We start from the raw sequence: 9,559 nt of genomic DNA on the forward strand, positions 1-9,559 counted from the left end.
GAGGGATGCAACACGAGGACTTCCCAGGAGGTCACCCATCCTAGTACTACTCTCGCCCAAGCACGCTTAACTTCGGAGTTCTGATGGGATCCGGTGCTTTAGTGCTGGTATGATCGCATCCGATATGTCTAGGCGTCATTCGGATGTCATTTCTTAAAATAGGCGTAACTTTCTCATACGGACTCGGAATCAGGCAAATGATATATCCACGGACATCTACAGAAAATGTTACATCCGATTCTCCGCAGCTCTCGCCCAAGGAGCGGCACAACACGAGGGACGCAGCGGCGCGAGTCAAAAGAGGGGAGAGAGAGACGACAAAAAGGAGGGATGCAACACGAGGACTTCCCAGGAGGTCACCCATCCTAGTACTACTCTCGCCCAAGCACGCTTAACTTCGGAGTTCTGATGGGATCCGGTGCTTTAGTGCTGGTATGATCGCATCCGATATGTCTAGGCGTCATTCGGATGTCATTTCTTAAAATAGGCGTAACTTTCTCATACGGACTCGGAATCAGGCAAATGATATATCCACGGACATCTACAGAAAATGTTACATCCGATTCTCCGCAGCTCTCGCCCAAGGAGCGGCACAACACGAGGGACGCAGCGGCGCGAGTCAAAAGAGGGGAGAGAGAGACGACAAAAAGGAGGGATGCAACACGAGGACTTCCCAGGAGGTCACCCATCCTAGTACTACTCTCGCCCAAGCACGCTTAACTTCGGAGTTCTGATGGGATCCGGTGCTTTAGTGCTGGTATGATCGCATCCGATATGTCTAGGCGTCATTCGGATGTCATTTCTTAAAATAGGCGTAACTTTCTCATACGGACTCGGAATCAGGCAAATGATATATCCACGGACATCTACAGAAAATGTTACATCCGATTCTCCGCAGCTCTCGCCCAAGGAGCGGCACAACACGAGGGACGCAGCGGCGCGAGTCAAAAGAGGGGAGAGAGAGACGACAAAAAGGAGGGATGCAACACGAGGACTTCCCAGGAGGTCACCCATCCTAGTACTACTCTCGCCCAAGCACGCTTAACTTCGGAGTTCTGATGGGATCCGGTGCTTTAGTGCTGGTATGATCGCATCCGATATGTCTAGGCGTCATTCGGATGTCATTTCTTAAAATAGGCGTAACTTTCTCATACGGACTCGGAATCAGGCAAATGATATATCCACGGACATCTACAGAAAATGTTACATCCGATTCTCCGCAGCTCTCGCCCAAGGAGCGGCACAACACGAGGGACGCAGCGGCGCGAGTCAAAAGAGGGGAGAGAGAGACGACAAAAAGGAGGGATGCAACACGAGGACTTCCCAGGAGGTCACCCATCCTAGTACTACTCTCGCCCAAGCACGCTTAACTTCGGAGTTCTGATGGGATCCGGTGCTTTAGTGCTGGTATGATCGCATCCGATATGTCTAGGCGTCATTCGGATGTCATTTCTTAAAATAGGCGTAACTTTCTCATACGGACTCGGAATCAGGCAAATGATATATCCACGGACATCTACAGAAAATGTTACATCCGATTCTCCGCAGCTCTCGCCCAAGGAGCGGCACAACACGAGGGACGCAGCGGCGCGAGTCAAAAGAGGGGAGAGAGAGACGACAAAAAGGAGGGATGCAACACGAGGACTTCCCAGGAGGTCACCCATCCTAGTACTACTCTCGCCCAAGCACGCTTAACTTCGGAGTTCTGATGGGATCCGGTGCTTTAGTGCTGGTATGATCGCATCCGATATGTCTAGGCGTCATTCGGATGTCATTTCTTAAAATAGGCGTAACTTTCTCATACGGACTCGGAATCAGGCAAATGATATATCCACGGACATCTACAGAAAATGTTACATCCGATTCTCCGCAGCTCTCGCCCAAGGAGCGGCACAACACGAGGGACGCAGCGGCGCGAGTCAAAAGAGGGGAGAGAGAGACGACAAAAAGGAGGGATGCAACACGAGGACTTCCCAGGAGGTCACCCATCCTAGTACTACTCTCGCCCAAGCACGCTTAACTTCGGAGTTCTGATGGGATCCGGTGCTTTAGTGCTGGTATGATCGCATCCGATATGTCTAGGCGTCATTCGGATGTCATTTCTTAAAATAGGCGTAACTTTCTCATACGGACTCGGAATCAGGCAAATGATATATCCACGGACATCTACAGAAAATGTTACATCCGATTCTCCGCAGCTCTCGCCCAAGGAGCGGCACAACACGAGGGACGCAGCGGCGCGAGTCAAAAGAGGGGAGAGAGAGACGACAAAAAGGAGGGATGCAACACGAGGACTTCCCAGGAGGTCACCCATCCTAGTACTACTCTCGCCCAAGCACGCTTAACTTCGGAGTTCTGATGGGATCCGGTGCTTTAGTGCTGGTATGATCGCATCCGATATGTCTAGGCGTCATTCGGATGTCATTTCTTAAAATAGGCGTAACTTTCTCATACGGACTCGGAATCAGGCAAATGATATATCCACGGACATCTACAGAAAATGTTACATCCGATTCTCCGCAGCTCTCGCCCAAGGAGCGGCACAACACGAGGGACGCAGCGGCGCGAGTCAAAAGAGGGGAGAGAGAGACGACAAAAAGGAGGGATGCAACACGAGGACTTCCCAGGAGGTCACCCATCCTAGTACTACTCTCGCCCAAGCACGCTTAACTTCGGAGTTCTGATGGGATCCGGTGCTTTAGTGCTGGTATGATCGCATCCGATATGTCTAGGCGTCATTCGGATGTCATTTCTTAAAATAGGCGTAACTTTCTCATACGGACTCGGAATCAGGCAAATGATATATCCACGGACATCTACAGAAAATGTTACATCCGATTCTCCGCAGCTCTCGCCCAAGGAGCGGCACAACACGAGGGACGCAGCGGCGCGAGTCAAAAGAGGGGAGAGAGAGACGACAAAAAGGAGGGATGCAACACGAGGACTTCCCAGGAGGTCACCCATCCTAGTACTACTCTCGCCCAAGCACGCTTAACTTCGGAGTTCTGATGGGATCCGGTGCTTTAGTGCTGGTATGATCGCATCCGATATGTCTAGGCGTCATTCGGATGTCATTTCTTAAAATAGGCGTAACTTTCTCATACGGACTCGGAATCAGGCAAATGATATATCCACGGACATCTACAGAAAATGTTACATCCGATTCTCCGCAGCTCTCGCCCAAGGAGCGGCACAACACGAGGGACGCAGCGGCGCGAGTCAAAAGAGGGGAGAGAGAGACGACAAAAAGGAGGGATGCAACACGAGGACTTCCCAGGAGGTCACCCATCCTAGTACTACTCTCGCCCAAGCACGCTTAACTTCGGAGTTCTGATGGGATCCGGTGCTTTAGTGCTGGTATGATCGCATCCGATATGTCTAGGCGTCATTCGGATGTCATTTCTTAAAATAGGCGTAACTTTCTCATACGGACTCGGAATCAGGCAAATGATATATCCACGGACATCTACAGAAAATGTTACATCCGATTCTCCGCAGCTCTCGCCCAAGGAGCGGCACAACACGAGGGACGCAGCGGCGCGAGTCAAAAGAGGGGAGAGAGAGACGACAAAAAGGAGGGATGCAACACGAGGACTTCCCAGGAGGTCACCCATCCTAGTACTACTCTCGCCCAAGCACGCTTAACTTCGGAGTTCTGATGGGATCCGGTGCTTTAGTGCTGGTATGATCGCATCCGATATGTCTAGGCGTCATTCGGATGTCATTTCTTAAAATAGGCGTAACTTTCTCATACGGACTCGGAATCAGGCAAATGATATATCCACGGACATCTACAGAAAATGTTACATCCGATTCTCCGCAGCTCTCGCCCAAGGAGCGGCACAACACGAGGGACGCAGCGGCGCGAGTCAAAAGAGGGGAGAGAGAGACGACAAAAAGGAGGGATGCAACACGAGGACTTCCCAGGAGGTCACCCATCCTAGTACTACTCTCGCCCAAGCACGCTTAACTTCGGAGTTCTGATGGGATCCGGTGCTTTAGTGCTGGTATGATCGCATCCGATATGTCTAGGCGTCATTCGGATGTCATTTCTTAAAATAGGCGTAACTTTCTCATACGGACTCGGAATCAGGCAAATGATATATCCACGGACATCTACAGAAAATGTTACATCCGATTCTCCGCAGCTCTCGCCCAAGGAGCGGCACAACACGAGGGACGCAGCGGCGCGAGTCAAAAGAGGGGAGAGAGAGACGACAAAAAGGAGGGATGCAACACGAGGACTTCCCAGGAGGTCACCCATCCTAGTACTACTCTCGCCCAAGCACGCTTAACTTCGGAGTTCTGATGGGATCCGGTGCTTTAGTGCTGGTATGATCGCATCCGATATGTCTAGGCGTCATTCGGATGTCATTTCTTAAAATAGGCGTAACTTTCTCATACGGACTCGGAATCAGGCAAATGATATATCCACGGACATCTACAGAAAATGTTACATCCGATTCTCCGCAGCTCTCGCCCAAGGAGCGGCACAACACGAGGGACGCAGCGGCGCGAGTCAAAAGAGGGGAGAGAGAGACGACAAAAAGGAGGGATGCAACACGAGGACTTCCCAGGAGGTCACCCATCCTAGTACTACTCTCGCCCAAGCACGCTTAACTTCGGAGTTCTGATGGGATCCGGTGCTTTAGTGCTGGTATGATCGCATCCGATATGTCTAGGCGTCATTCGGATGTCATTTCTTAAAATAGGCGTAACTTTCTCATACGGACTCGGAATCAGGCAAATGATATATCCACGGACATCTACAGAAAATGTTACATCCGATTCTCCGCAGCTCTCGCCCAAGGAGCGGCACAACACGAGGGACGCAGCGGCGCGAGTCAAAAGAGGGGAGAGAGAGACGACAAAAAGGAGGGATGCAACACGAGGACTTCCCAGGAGGTCACCCATCCTAGTACTACTCTCGCCCAAGCACGCTTAACTTCGGAGTTCTGATGGGATCCGGTGCTTTAGTGCTGGTATGATCGCATCCGATATGTCTAGGCGTCATTCGGATGTCATTTCTTAAAATAGGCGTAACTTTCTCATACGGACTCGGAATCAGGCAAATGATATATCCACGGACATCTACAGAAAATGTTACATCCGATTCTCCGCAGCTCTCGCCCAAGGAGCGGCACAACACGAGGGACGCAGCGGCGCGAGTCAAAAGAGGGGAGAGAGAGACGACAAAAAGGAGGGATGCAACACGAGGACTTCCCAGGAGGTCACCCATCCTAGTACTACTCTCGCCCAAGCACGCTTAACTTCGGAGTTCTGATGGGATCCGGTGCTTTAGTGCTGGTATGATCGCATCCGATATGTCTAGGCGTCATTCGGATGTCATTTCTTAAAATAGGCGTAACTTTCTCATACGGACTCGGAATCAGGCAAATGATATATCCACGGACATCTACAGAAAATGTTACATCCGATTCTCCGCAGCTCTCGCCCAAGGAGCGGCACAACACGAGGGACGCAGCGGCGCGAGTCAAAAGAGGGGAGAGAGAGACGACAAAAAGGAGGGATGCAACACGAGGACTTCCCAGGAGGTCACCCATCCTAGTACTACTCTCGCCCAAGCACGCTTAACTTCGGAGTTCTGATGGGATCCGGTGCTTTAGTGCTGGTATGATCGCATCCGATATGTCTAGGCGTCATTCGGATGTCATTTCTTAAAATAGGCGTAACTTTCTCATACGGACTCGGAATCAGGCAAATGATATATCCACGGACATCTACAGAAAATGTTACATCCGATTCTCCGCAGCTCTCGCCCAAGGAGCGGCACAACACGAGGGACGCAGCGGCGCGAGTCAAAAGAGGGGAGAGAGAGACGACAAAAAGGAGGGATGCAACACGAGGACTTCCCAGGAGGTCACCCATCCTAGTACTACTCTCGCCCAAGCACGCTTAACTTCGGAGTTCTGATGGGATCCGGTGCTTTAGTGCTGGTATGATCGCATCCGATATGTCTAGGCGTCATTCGGATGTCATTTCTTAAAATAGGCGTAACTTTCTCATACGGACTCGGAATCAGGCAAATGATATATCCACGGACATCTACAGAAAATGTTACATCCGATTCTCCGCAGCTCTCGCCCAAGGAGCGGCACAACACGAGGGACGCAGCGGCGCGAGTCAAAAGAGGGGAGAGAGAGACGACAAAAAGGAGGGATGCAACACGAGGACTTCCCAGGAGGTCACCCATCCTAGTACTACTCTCGCCCAAGCACGCTTAACTTCGGAGTTCTGATGGGATCCGGTGCTTTAGTGCTGGTATGATCGCATCCGATATGTCTAGGCGTCATTCGGATGTCATTTCTTAAAATAGGCGTAACTTTCTCATACGGACTCGGAATCAGGCAAATGATATATCCACGGACATCTACAGAAAATGTTACATCCGATTCTCCGCAGCTCTCGCCCAAGGAGCGGCACAACACGAGGGACGCAGCGGCGCGAGTCAAAAGAGGGGAGAGAGAGACGACAAAAAGGAGGGATGCAACACGAGGACTTCCCAGGAGGTCACCCATCCTAGTACTACTCTCGCCCAAGCACGCTTAACTTCGGAGTTCTGATGGGATCCGGTGCTTTAGTGCTGGTATGATCGCATCCGATATGTCTAGGCGTCATTCGGATGTCATTTCTTAAAATAGGCGTAACTTTCTCATACGGACTCGGAATCAGGCAAATGATATATCCACGGACATCTACAGAAAATGTTACATCCGATTCTCCGCAGCTCTCGCCCAAGGAGCGGCACAACACGAGGGACGCAGCGGCGCGAGTCAAAAGAGGGGAGAGAGAGACGACAAAAAGGAGGGATGCAACACGAGGACTTCCCAGGAGGTCACCCATCCTAGTACTACTCTCGCCCAAGCACGCTTAACTTCGGAGTTCTGATGGGATCCGGTGCTTTAGTGCTGGTATGATCGCATCCGATATGTCTAGGCGTCATTCGGATGTCATTTCTTAAAATAGGCGTAACTTTCTCATACGGACTCGGAATCAGGCAAATGATATATCCACGGACATCTACAGAAAATGTTACATCCGATTCTCCGCAGCTCTCGCCCAAGGAGCGGCACAACACGAGGGACGCAGCGGCGCGAGTCAAAAGAGGGGAGAGAGAGACGACAAAAAGGAGGGATGCAACACGAGGACTTCCCAGGAGGTCACCCATCCTAGTACTACTCTCGCCCAAGCACGCTTAACTTCGGAGTTCTGATGGGATCCGGTGCTTTAGTGCTGGTATGATCGCATCCGATATGTCTAGGCGTCATTCGGATGTCATTTCTTAAAATAGGCGTAACTTTCTCATACGGACTCGGAATCAGGCAAATGATATATCCACGGACATCTACAGAAAATGTTACATCCGATTCTCCGCAGCTCTCGCCCAAGGAGCGGCACAACACGAGGGACGCAGCGGCGCGAGTCAAAAGAGGGGAGAGAGAGACGACAAAAAGGAGGGATGCAACACGAGGACTTCCCAGGAGGTCACCCATCCTAGTACTACTCTCGCCCAAGCACGCTTAACTTCGGAGTTCTGATGGGATCCGGTGCTTTAGTGCTGGTATGATCGCATCCGATATGTCTAGGCGTCATTCGGATGTCATTTCTTAAAATAGGCGTAACTTTCTCATACGGACTCGGAATCAGGCAAATGATATATCCACGGACATCTACAGAAAATGTTACATCCGATTCTCCGCAGCTCTCGCCCAAGGAGCGGCACAACACGAGGGACGCAGCGGCGCGAGTCAAAAGAGGGGAGAGAGAGACGACAAAAAGGAGGGATGCAACACGAGGACTTCCCAGGAGGTCACCCATCCTAGTACTACTCTCGCCCAAGCACGCTTAACTTCGGAGTTCTGATGGGATCCGGTGCTTTAGTGCTGGTATGATCGCATCCGATATGTCTAGGCGTCATTCGGATGTCATTTCTTAAAATAGGCGTAACTTTCTCATACGGACTCGGAATCAGGCAAATGATATATCCACGGACATCTACAGAAAATGTTACATCCGATTCTCCGCAGCTCTCGCCCAAGGAGCGGCACAACACGAGGGACGCAGCGGCGCGAGTCAAAAGAGGGGAGAGAGAGACGACAAAAGGAGGGATGCAACACGAGGACTTCCCAGGAGGTCACCCATCCTAGTACTACTCTCGCCCAAGCACGCTTAACTTCGGAGTTCTGATGGGATCCGGTGCTTTAGTGCTGGTATGATCGCATCCGATATGTCTAGGCGTCATTCGGATGTCATTTCTTAAAATAGGCGTAACTTTCTCATACGGACTCGGAATCAGGCAAATGATATATCCACGGACATCTACAGAAAATGTTACATCCGATTCTCCGCAGCTCTCGCCCAAGGAGCGGCACAACACGAGGGACGCAGCGGCGCGAGTCAAAAGAGGGGAGAGAGAGACGACAAAAAGGAGGGATGCAACACGAGGACTTCCCAGGAGGTCACCCATCCTAGTACTACTCTCGCCCAAGCACGCTTAACTTCGGAGTTCTGATGGGATCCGGTGCTTTAGTGCTGGTATGATCGCATCCGATATGTCTAGGCGTCATTCGGATGTCATTTCTTAAAATAGGCGTAACTTTCTCATACGGACTCGGAATCAGGCAAATGATATATCCACGGACATCTACAGAAAATGTTACATCCGATTCTCCGCAGCTCTCGCCCAAGGAGCGGCACAACACGAGGGACGCAGCGGCGCGAGTCAAAAGAGGGGAGAGAGAGAGACGACAAAAAGGAGGGATGCAACACGAGGACTTCCCAGGAGGTCACCCATCCTAGTACTACTCTCGCCCAAGCACGCTTAACTTCGGAGTTCTGATGGGATCCGGTGCTTTAGTGCTGGTATGATCGCATCCGATATGTCTAGGCGTCATTCGGATGTCATTTCTTAAAATAGGCGTAACTTTCTCATACGGACTCGGAATCAGGCAAATGATATATCCACGGACATCTACAGAAAATGTTACATCCGATTCTCCGCAGCTCTCGCCCAAGGAGCGGCACAACACGAGGGACGCAGCGGCGCGAGTCAAAAGAGGGGAGAGAGAGACGACAAAAAGGAGGGATGCAACACGAGGACTTCCCAGGAGGTCACCCATCCTAGTACTACTCTCGCCCAAGCACGCTTAACTTCGGAGTTCTGATGGGATCCGGTGCTTTAGTGCTGGTATGATCGCATCCGATATGTCTAGGCGTCATTCGGATGTCATTTCTTAAAATAGGCGTAACTTTCTCATACGGACTCGGAATCAGGCAAATGATATATCCACGGACATCTACAGAAAATGTTACATCCGATTCTCCGCAGCTCTCGCCCAAGGAGCGGCACAACACGAGGGACGCAGCGGCGCGAGTCAAAAGAGGGGAGAGAGAGACGACAAAAAGGAGGGATGCAACACGAGGACTTCCCAGGAGGTCACCCATCCTAGTACTACTCTCGCCCAAGCACGCTTAACTTCGGAGTTCTGATGGGATCCGGTGCTTTAGTGCTGGTATGATCGCATCCGATATGTCTAGG

The 9,559-nt window shown here is 51.1% G+C and overlaps 30 non-coding genes across 30 annotated transcripts; all 30 read right to left on the reverse strand.

The window, feature by feature from the left end:
- Positions 1 to 2: 2 nt before the first annotated feature.
- Positions 3 to 121, reverse strand: LOC127759091 (5S ribosomal RNA). Its single transcript, XR_008014407.1, has one exon. It is a non-coding gene; the product is annotated as a 5S ribosomal RNA (ribosomal RNA).
- A 206-nt stretch (positions 122 to 327) lies between these two features.
- On the reverse strand, positions 328 to 446 carry LOC127759092 (5S ribosomal RNA). The gene has a single exon (XR_008014408.1). It is a non-coding gene; the product is annotated as a 5S ribosomal RNA (ribosomal RNA).
- A 206-nt stretch (positions 447 to 652) lies between these two features.
- LOC127759093 (5S ribosomal RNA) lies at positions 653 to 771 on the reverse strand. The gene has a single exon (XR_008014409.1). It is a non-coding gene; the product is annotated as a 5S ribosomal RNA (ribosomal RNA).
- Positions 772 to 977: 206 nt separating this feature from the next.
- On the reverse strand, positions 978 to 1,096 carry LOC127759094 (5S ribosomal RNA). Its single transcript, XR_008014410.1, has one exon. It is a non-coding gene; the product is annotated as a 5S ribosomal RNA (ribosomal RNA).
- A 206-nt stretch (positions 1,097 to 1,302) lies between these two features.
- On the reverse strand, positions 1,303 to 1,421 carry LOC127759095 (5S ribosomal RNA). Its single transcript, XR_008014412.1, has one exon. It is a non-coding gene; the product is annotated as a 5S ribosomal RNA (ribosomal RNA).
- A 206-nt stretch (positions 1,422 to 1,627) lies between these two features.
- LOC127759096 (5S ribosomal RNA) lies at positions 1,628 to 1,746 on the reverse strand. Its single transcript, XR_008014413.1, has one exon. It is a non-coding gene; the product is annotated as a 5S ribosomal RNA (ribosomal RNA).
- A 206-nt stretch (positions 1,747 to 1,952) lies between these two features.
- LOC127759097 (5S ribosomal RNA) lies at positions 1,953 to 2,071 on the reverse strand. The gene has a single exon (XR_008014414.1). It is a non-coding gene; the product is annotated as a 5S ribosomal RNA (ribosomal RNA).
- Positions 2,072 to 2,277: 206 nt separating this feature from the next.
- Positions 2,278 to 2,396, reverse strand: LOC127759098 (5S ribosomal RNA). Its single transcript, XR_008014415.1, has one exon. It is a non-coding gene; the product is annotated as a 5S ribosomal RNA (ribosomal RNA).
- Positions 2,397 to 2,602: 206 nt separating this feature from the next.
- LOC127759101 (5S ribosomal RNA) lies at positions 2,603 to 2,721 on the reverse strand. The gene has a single exon (XR_008014417.1). It is a non-coding gene; the product is annotated as a 5S ribosomal RNA (ribosomal RNA).
- A 206-nt stretch (positions 2,722 to 2,927) lies between these two features.
- On the reverse strand, positions 2,928 to 3,046 carry LOC127759102 (5S ribosomal RNA). Its single transcript, XR_008014418.1, has one exon. It is a non-coding gene; the product is annotated as a 5S ribosomal RNA (ribosomal RNA).
- A 206-nt stretch (positions 3,047 to 3,252) lies between these two features.
- On the reverse strand, positions 3,253 to 3,371 carry LOC127759103 (5S ribosomal RNA). The gene has a single exon (XR_008014419.1). It is a non-coding gene; the product is annotated as a 5S ribosomal RNA (ribosomal RNA).
- A 206-nt stretch (positions 3,372 to 3,577) lies between these two features.
- LOC127759104 (5S ribosomal RNA) lies at positions 3,578 to 3,696 on the reverse strand. Its single transcript, XR_008014420.1, has one exon. It is a non-coding gene; the product is annotated as a 5S ribosomal RNA (ribosomal RNA).
- A 206-nt stretch (positions 3,697 to 3,902) lies between these two features.
- On the reverse strand, positions 3,903 to 4,021 carry LOC127759105 (5S ribosomal RNA). The gene has a single exon (XR_008014421.1). It is a non-coding gene; the product is annotated as a 5S ribosomal RNA (ribosomal RNA).
- Positions 4,022 to 4,227: 206 nt separating this feature from the next.
- Positions 4,228 to 4,346, reverse strand: LOC127759106 (5S ribosomal RNA). Its single transcript, XR_008014422.1, has one exon. It is a non-coding gene; the product is annotated as a 5S ribosomal RNA (ribosomal RNA).
- Positions 4,347 to 4,552: 206 nt separating this feature from the next.
- Positions 4,553 to 4,671, reverse strand: LOC127759107 (5S ribosomal RNA). Its single transcript, XR_008014423.1, has one exon. It is a non-coding gene; the product is annotated as a 5S ribosomal RNA (ribosomal RNA).
- Positions 4,672 to 4,877: 206 nt separating this feature from the next.
- Positions 4,878 to 4,996, reverse strand: LOC127759108 (5S ribosomal RNA). The gene has a single exon (XR_008014424.1). It is a non-coding gene; the product is annotated as a 5S ribosomal RNA (ribosomal RNA).
- A 206-nt stretch (positions 4,997 to 5,202) lies between these two features.
- On the reverse strand, positions 5,203 to 5,321 carry LOC127759109 (5S ribosomal RNA). The gene has a single exon (XR_008014425.1). It is a non-coding gene; the product is annotated as a 5S ribosomal RNA (ribosomal RNA).
- Positions 5,322 to 5,527: 206 nt separating this feature from the next.
- LOC127759110 (5S ribosomal RNA) lies at positions 5,528 to 5,646 on the reverse strand. The gene has a single exon (XR_008014426.1). It is a non-coding gene; the product is annotated as a 5S ribosomal RNA (ribosomal RNA).
- Positions 5,647 to 5,852: 206 nt separating this feature from the next.
- LOC127759112 (5S ribosomal RNA) lies at positions 5,853 to 5,971 on the reverse strand. Its single transcript, XR_008014428.1, has one exon. It is a non-coding gene; the product is annotated as a 5S ribosomal RNA (ribosomal RNA).
- Positions 5,972 to 6,177: 206 nt separating this feature from the next.
- Positions 6,178 to 6,296, reverse strand: LOC127759113 (5S ribosomal RNA). Its single transcript, XR_008014429.1, has one exon. It is a non-coding gene; the product is annotated as a 5S ribosomal RNA (ribosomal RNA).
- A 206-nt stretch (positions 6,297 to 6,502) lies between these two features.
- Positions 6,503 to 6,621, reverse strand: LOC127759114 (5S ribosomal RNA). The gene has a single exon (XR_008014430.1). It is a non-coding gene; the product is annotated as a 5S ribosomal RNA (ribosomal RNA).
- Positions 6,622 to 6,827: 206 nt separating this feature from the next.
- On the reverse strand, positions 6,828 to 6,946 carry LOC127759115 (5S ribosomal RNA). The gene has a single exon (XR_008014431.1). It is a non-coding gene; the product is annotated as a 5S ribosomal RNA (ribosomal RNA).
- Positions 6,947 to 7,152: 206 nt separating this feature from the next.
- LOC127759117 (5S ribosomal RNA) lies at positions 7,153 to 7,271 on the reverse strand. The gene has a single exon (XR_008014432.1). It is a non-coding gene; the product is annotated as a 5S ribosomal RNA (ribosomal RNA).
- Positions 7,272 to 7,477: 206 nt separating this feature from the next.
- Positions 7,478 to 7,596, reverse strand: LOC127759118 (5S ribosomal RNA). The gene has a single exon (XR_008014433.1). It is a non-coding gene; the product is annotated as a 5S ribosomal RNA (ribosomal RNA).
- A 206-nt stretch (positions 7,597 to 7,802) lies between these two features.
- Positions 7,803 to 7,921, reverse strand: LOC127759119 (5S ribosomal RNA). The gene has a single exon (XR_008014434.1). It is a non-coding gene; the product is annotated as a 5S ribosomal RNA (ribosomal RNA).
- Positions 7,922 to 8,126: 205 nt separating this feature from the next.
- On the reverse strand, positions 8,127 to 8,245 carry LOC127759120 (5S ribosomal RNA). Its single transcript, XR_008014435.1, has one exon. It is a non-coding gene; the product is annotated as a 5S ribosomal RNA (ribosomal RNA).
- A 206-nt stretch (positions 8,246 to 8,451) lies between these two features.
- On the reverse strand, positions 8,452 to 8,570 carry LOC127759121 (5S ribosomal RNA). The gene has a single exon (XR_008014436.1). It is a non-coding gene; the product is annotated as a 5S ribosomal RNA (ribosomal RNA).
- A 208-nt stretch (positions 8,571 to 8,778) lies between these two features.
- Positions 8,779 to 8,897, reverse strand: LOC127759122 (5S ribosomal RNA). Its single transcript, XR_008014437.1, has one exon. It is a non-coding gene; the product is annotated as a 5S ribosomal RNA (ribosomal RNA).
- Positions 8,898 to 9,103: 206 nt separating this feature from the next.
- LOC127759124 (5S ribosomal RNA) lies at positions 9,104 to 9,222 on the reverse strand. The gene has a single exon (XR_008014439.1). It is a non-coding gene; the product is annotated as a 5S ribosomal RNA (ribosomal RNA).
- Positions 9,223 to 9,428: 206 nt separating this feature from the next.
- On the reverse strand, positions 9,429 to 9,547 carry LOC127759125 (5S ribosomal RNA). The gene has a single exon (XR_008014440.1). It is a non-coding gene; the product is annotated as a 5S ribosomal RNA (ribosomal RNA).
- Between the last annotated feature and the right edge of the window lie 12 nt (positions 9,548 to 9,559).

The sequence above is a fragment of the Oryza glaberrima genome, unplaced genomic scaffold (assembly GCF_000147395.1).
Source record: "Oryza glaberrima unplaced genomic scaffold, OglaRS2 ChrUN-Ctg39, whole genome shotgun sequence".
Taxonomy (NCBI): Eukaryota; Viridiplantae; Streptophyta; class Magnoliopsida; order Poales; family Poaceae; genus Oryza; species Oryza glaberrima.